The sequence below is a fragment of the Penaeus monodon genome, chromosome 41, assembly GCF_015228065.2.
Source record: "Penaeus monodon isolate SGIC_2016 chromosome 41, NSTDA_Pmon_1, whole genome shotgun sequence".
NCBI lineage: Eukaryota > Metazoa > Arthropoda > Malacostraca > Decapoda > Penaeidae > Penaeus > Penaeus monodon.
Genome location: NC_051426.1, coordinates 25,358,390 through 25,366,061, shown reverse-complemented (window position 1 = coordinate 25,366,061; position 7,672 = coordinate 25,358,390).

The window sequence follows — 7,672 nt, the reverse complement described above, 5'->3', positions numbered from 1 at the left end:
TGCCCTACGGTACCTGCGAGTTGCCATTCTTTTGCTTGGGACTGGTGTGGCAGACCATCTCATGACTGCCACTCTAGAAAACTTCCTAGAGGAAACGAATAGGCAGGTAGGAGCCCTCCTTTTTTGTCTCTTTCAGCCACCTTCCCCCGTTCTGTCTAAATATGCAACTGCTAGACTGAATCTTGACCCTTCACTTCACCCACGCTACGGCATGACCATGGACCATGTCATAGAACTGTCATATGCTGGAAAACCCATCTCTTGTGAGGTGGCTCTCAGAAGACCTTCACAGTCACTGAGGTGGCACTCACACACCTCTTTAAGATCCACACTGGCTTTAAGGTGACAGTAGCCAAACCTGAAATACTGACCCCATTCCTTTCGACCGAAGGCCAAAGGAAATTAAAAGATCAAGGTTTCACTCCCGTCCCTCTCCCGAAGCGAATTCAAATTGCACGGCCGTGGCAAAACAGATCAACAGGACGATCCTCCCACGATCGTGTGAACCCATCAGCCAAGAAGTATCCGAAAGAACGGTGTCACTGTCCTTGACGTTTACAAGCCTCCCGAGTCACGAATCGTTAGTATTCGTGTCTCTGCCCCAGAGGAAACCCAGAAACTTCTTGCACGTGGGATCATGATGTTTAATACATCGGTCTCAACCTACAATATAGAACCAGAGTGCTTTATCCACATTGAACAATGCCTTAACTGTTGCAGTTACGAACCCAATAAACACACATGCATACACACACACACACACACACACACACACACACAGATGCTCGCAAATACGAGGGGTCGCGCGTTGCAGTTAGCGGATCCTGCCACAAACGGAAGGAAATACTCAAAGCAAAACGAAATCAGCTTAGGGAAAACAAAAACACTGCTCCCTCATACGCCACAACAGCTGCCACACTACCCACCCAGACGACCTGCATCTACCTCCAGGACAACTCTGCCTCCACCTCCCCAATTCAACAACACATTTCTAACGCAAACCCAAAAAAACAAGCCATCCTACAGCTGGATTCTCGGCTAACCGGGGAGGTTGGGGTTAAAAGTTAAAAGTTAACTGGACACGGCCTCCTCGACCGTGACTCCAGGGCTGTCCTTCGGCTAACCTATGCTGTTGAAGCAGGTTGAAGCTCGGAGGTGGTCGCTAATCAGGGACTGGCCATTCCCGCACACATGTCTCATCACAGATTTTAACAAATTTATAGATGTCTTTACTTACAGAGGCAGGAACACGGGCAAACACTTCTGCCACACGTGTTTCTCAGCCTCCTCAAACCAGTTGCTGGCTGATAACCACATGTCAGAGTACAAATCGCCCATGCAGATTACATACCCACCGCCCGGGAGCAAGCTTTCCTTTACAAACTATGAAAAGGTCTATAGCCCCTCGCTCATCTGCATTTACGACTTCGAGGCATACATGGCTAAATTCAATGCAGGAGGCAGGTGTGTATCACAACACAAGACTTTCGACTACGGGTACATTGTCATCGATAAAAGGGGCGATATCGTGCACAGCTGCACATATAAAGGGAGCTGATGCTGCTACATATTTCATAAAAAGCCTGTCTGCCAAATGGGCGGATATTGTAAAAATCATGCCCTGCTACCCTCTCCACATGTCAGATGAAGACCAACATGTGCATAACAACACAAAGACATGTCAAATGTACCACCAGAAATTTCCTAATCAGCAGCAGAAACACATGCAGGTACAAAGACATAATTACATCGGAGCAAACTGTGCATGGTGAAATATTCAAATGAAGAACCACCACACCAAAATGCCGTGCATAGTGCACAACCATTCATACGATCTCGGATTGTTGCTCAAAGAGATGCAGGCTAATGTGAACATAAACATTCTTGTAAAACAAGGACTCAGATATCACTCTGTAGAAATTAATAATCTGAAATTCCATGCTAGCATGGCGTTTAGGAACGGCAGTTTAAGCTCCCTCACCAAGACGCACATCGAGAGTGGTCGCCCGTTGAAATACGCAACACACCTCGTTCAACACCTGTCGAACGAAGCCAGGGTATTACTCCTGACTGGGAAAAGTATATTCCTTAATGAGTACCTTGAGAAGTCTTGAGAAGCTTGAAGTTACTTCCCTCCCCTTAATAGAATTTTTTTATAGTTCTCTCTCAGTGGAGACTGTCACAATGGAGGAATATGACAACGCACTGAGAGTATGGGAAGCTGCCGGATGTCGCACACTCGGGGATTATGCAGACTACTACCTGCGTGTGGATGTGGGTCTACTGGCTGACGTGCTTAGCGAGTGGAGGTCTACACTTGTCAAAAAGTATGATCTCGACATAGAAAATTACGTCAGCCTGCCTGCATTTTTTGAAAACGACAAAAGCCGAATTGGAGCTCATTGTCAACCCCTGTTTTGACCCTAAATAGGAAAGAAGCACTTTTATTCTTTACCTGGACTTTAACAGTCTAAACGCCACAGTGATGTAGGAAAAATTACCTTATAGAAATGTTCGGAAATTGTCCTCTGCTGAACAAGGGGAGCTTGTGGCAAGGGTTTGTCCAACCACGACGAAAACGGTGATATTGGCCACTGGGTGGAGGCTGATCTGCGGGTGCTGCCCGAAGTGGCGAGAAAAACTGATGAGCTTCCTGTCCTTATCCACCACACGGATATAAGAAAGCAAGACCTGTCCCCCTATACTAAATATCTCCTAATATCGCAGAACAGGCATATTGCTTCAAAGAATAAAAAGTTGGTGGCATCACACCTTCCTCAAGAGAATTACCTTGTTCTACTGAAACATCTACAGCTGTTAATGGAATTAGGGGTTGTGACAGAACAAGTGCACGAGGTATATGAATTATCCTAGGATCAATATCTGCGACCGTTTATTCGTGAAAATACCAAAGCCCGCCGCGAAGCTACCGACAAAGCACAACAGATGTGCTTTAAAACACTTTCCAAAAGCGTGGAAAGATGCTTAATGAATCCTCTGAAAAGGGTGGAAATGCAAGCATGGTGTGTAAAGCCTCTAAAATTCTGAAAAAGATACGAGACCCTATTTTCAAAAGACTCATCCCCCTCGCTCCAAACAGCGTAATAACAATTCGAAGGGCTAAGACAGTGGCCACGAACTACCTGCAATACGTCGGGTTTACCATTCTGGAACTGGCTAAATATAAGTTTTACAAGTTTTATTATAGTTTTATTATCCATGCTTTAAGGGTGACATGCTCAACCTCTTTGCACACCCTGCAAGGTTGATAACAGCAGCAAGACATACTTAACCACGAAAACTGTCGTGCATTATCAAGAGCAATTGGATCACATAATTCTGTGCGGGAGTGAATCTCATCTTCTTGAAAAGGAAACCTCTCTATCTGAAAAAAACTCATTATTAGTAAAGATATTATAGACCTAACCGAGCGCAAGACAAAACCGAACGATCACATTTTATATATACTGGACGATTGTTTTATAGAAGCAGCTAACAACCAAATAGCGAGTAATGCATTCACAAAGGGACGCCACGAAAACGTCTCGGTTATACTGGTTGTTCAAAACATGTTTATGAACGGGAAAAACAGCCGAAATATTTTGCTAAACACCTCTCATGTTATTTTATTAAAAAACAGAGGGGATCTAACAAACTGAATTTTCTGCAAAAAATTTTAGGCAAGCCTAGGCTTTTTTTTTAACCCTTTTCGGGTGAAACTCTAAAAGCTTGTTGAAGAATAATTTTTAAAAAATTTTTCCAAAGGTGAGAAAATTCAAAAGCCTGGCGTATAAGTTAAACAACCGGCCGGGTAGAAACTCAAAATGCCGGGGGTCTAAAATTTAAAAACATGTTCGGGAAAAGTATTTTATCGGGGGAACGTAAGACCCCCAAAAAATTTGGGGTTGGACGGTTAAAATTTACATGCATTGGAATTCTTTTTAAAAAATTTTAAAATTTTGGGTTTTATTTTCTTTTTTTTGAAAGGGCCCTCGACCTATTGGATACGATAAGCTAGGGTTTAAATTTCACCGTTCACCGACGCAGAGGGGAATTTTGGGAAATAATACAAGGGATGCTTTATGGCAAGGAAATTGCTTTGGATAAAAGCACCTAAAAAAATAAAGGCGAGCATTGCAAAAAGCACATAAAAACCCCTTAAGGAACGCATCTAAAATCTACATTGCGTATGTCGATGCCTCCGGACTGTATGGCCCTCAAGGGGGCGTGCGCCCCGGGGGTTTTGAAAGGTGAAAACCCCTTTTGGGGGTGCATCGACTTTACATCGGCGCAGTGGCAGGGTCTTCCGGCAGAGGGTTTCGAAATCAAAATATGAGGGATATTTAAATCGAAAGATTTATCGTCGACAAAATTAATCGGGTATTTTCTTGAAGATTAAAACGGGGAAAGATAAAGGGTTTTTTTGCCCGAGAAGTTTATTCCCCCCTGCCAAAAAAGTTATCCCTTTTAAAAATTTATCATGGTTGGAAAAAATTAAGAAGCAAGAGAATTTTGTTCACGGACGGTTTTCCGAAAATTTAACTCTTTCATTAAATTTATGACAGGTCCCGGGCCATAACAAAGCAGTAGTTCACGCAGCGACACATCGATGTGTTAAAACTTATTTGTTCACTGAAGCCAAAGCGACGCTCTGGTGTTTTCAAAATTTCTAAAGAAAAATCTAACAACAGAAAGGAATATCATAAAAAAGCTAAAGAGAGGCAATTAAGACCGCATCCCTTAACCGAATATCGCTCAAAATTAAAAAATAAATTCTCTCTTCACGTGCAGGCGGGAATATTCTCTCTGTGCTTCTTCCGCTCGCTGTAAACGCGTTCGCCGCCCTTATTTCACAGGAAGAAATGAAAGAATTTTGTCTGGTTCCAATATCCGAGTGATCGCATTAATATCAAAACGAACGCATACTAAAAATATAGTGATGACAGCAAAGTCTTACAAAGTTTTCCTAAATTTAAGAAAAGAAGTCAGCAACCCGAAGACGCAGCAAGAGGGGCACGCGAAAACAAGCGGGGAAAACCGCGGCGATGCTCGGGCGGGGGGGACGCGGGCGCGGGGGAAGGGGACGGCGGATGCAGTGGCATGTTCGGTGGGAACTCGCGCGCGGGAAAACCTGGAAATATCTCTCACCGCATATCGAGAGCTGTAAGGAAGAAGAAAGATGAACACTAGCAGATGACATGACACAACGATCGTACCTCTTCCATCTGCGGCTCTGCAAAGACTGCCCGCAAATCGCGCTCAAACTAAATTGTCAATCCTTCACTAGAACACTTGACCGGTACTTTTTTCAAAGCTCTCAACAGGATTATGCTAAATCTCTCCTGGAGTTTTATCGACGACAACCTCAGACCTGTTGGGATTCATCTGCACTATACTTTGGAGTAGTGTCGGTGTGCTGACTTGTACCTCTCCTTCACTATACTTTAGAGTCAATGTTCTTTAAGACAAATCTTATCTGTCTGACACATTTTCACACTGCACACACTGCGACCATCATCATCAACGCTGTCACGAGAGGCTAACACAAAACCTCAATTTTCCGTTGAAATAGTGCTCCAACATCTTCCAGAAGTGCACCAATAGTGAGATAAGGTTCACAAGACCTATTAAAGTGGAAAAAGTGAATTGAAGTGAGTGGACTTAGAAAATTAGGTCCCGCATTCGAGCGTGTGCATAGAGTTGGGAAGCTGGCAACCCAGAAGACGCGCCCGAGGGACATCGTCGCCAAGTTTTCGTCGTACGCCGAGAGAGAAACCGTTTTCCGTGACAGGAGGAAGCAACGTGGCACGCAGATATTCATAAATGAGGATTTCTATCCCGGCACCATAGCAGCAAGACAGCGACAAATGGAGAGCTACCATGCAGCAAGACGAGAAGCAAAATTCGCCTACTTCAACTATCGCACGCTGATAGTCAGGGAAGGACAGGCTGGAGGAGATCGATGCGAGCGGGAATTAGACGCTGACCCGGAGTCTCCGCGCGCCGTCGCCGCAAGCCCCCTCGCGACACCGTCTCCCCCTCCCCCTCAGACCGCATCCATGCAAGAGTTCCCTCATGCGCTGTCCATGAGTCCCCGACTGCCGCGCCCGCTCTCTCCTTGCCCAGCCCCCTCAAACGCCGGGGCCCTCTCCAAGCCGAAGCCAGGTGGTGCCACGAACGCTACAGGGAGGCCGACGCAGCGCGAGACAAAACAGACGCAGGTTTACCAGTCATCATAGTAAGGTTACTGAGGTTAACGCTATCATAGATTCCAATTTATGATGGATACCTTCATATTTCCGTTAAACGATGTTAGTGATCTCGAATTGTGTAATACTCTCCATTATGCAACATCCTTGGATAACTTGGAAAAAGTAAATAATTCTCCACCCAGTACCTCTGATGTCAAATCAAACTGACCCAGACATATTTCTCAGGTCTAATTTAGGCCTCGATAATCCAGACTGCAAATACTATTTAATTGATTCTCAGCTCAGCAATGTCCTCCAGCTGTCAAAAAATATGATATCTGTTATAAGTCTAAATATTAACAGCATCCCTCTCCATCTCGATTCATTCATAGACCAATGCTTACATCCACTGAACTTCAACTTTGATATCTTGTCCTTCTGTGAAACCAAATTAACTACAGACATACAACATCTCTTTAATGTACCTAATTACAATGCCTATGCCAACAATTTATCCCGCCAAAGTGGGGGTGTGGCCTTGTATGTGAGGAACTGTCATGATTCGCAACTACGGCCAGAGCTAATTATTATGGAGCATTGCTTAGAAACTGATTTTATAGAAATAAAAAATCAAGAGGTAAATCTGGTGGTCGGCGTAGTTTACAAACGACCTCTCACGGATGTTAAATTTTTTCTTGATAAAATGCAAGAAATAATAGAAGTAATTAGTGAAGAAAACAAACATTGTATTATTACAGGTGATTTTAATGTAGATTTATTGAAGAATATATCAGATGCTAATGTTCAAGACTTCATAGCCCTCTTCAATTCAAAATTGCTTTTTACGTCTGTAACCAAACCTACACGAGTGAGTCCTATGTCAGCCACACTGATAGATCACATTTGGACGAACCAACTATCCAACCATGTAACAAGCGGTGTCATCCACACAACCCTCTCTGACCATTTCCCCATCTTTTCAACTTTCAAAACCCGCCTTAATCGGGAAACAAGGAGGGAAATAAATATAACCTACAGGGATTTTAATGAAGGCAGAATTGACTAATTTAGGGATTCCTTAAATAATGTATGCTGGGATTTAGTTTTGTGTTCAAATGACCTTAATATGTTTACGATAACTTTATCACTATTTTTTCAGCCGGTTATGATAAGTATTTTCCTGTAAAATCTAAGTCAATCAAACCACAATCACATGATAAACCCTACATAACTCCAGCAATAGAGGCTCTTATAACTGAGAAGAACAGGCTCCAGCGCCTATATGCAAAACGGCCGATTACATATGGAGATCAGTTCAGACGAGCGCGTAATCATCTCACTAAAGTGATTCGCTCTGCCCGCAGCAAATACTACAGAAAAATTAAAGGCTAACTCAAATAACTCCAGGAACACATGGAAGATCATCAATTCAATTCTGAACAGATATAATAAATCTCAGAATCAAACGATAGAAGTAGAGG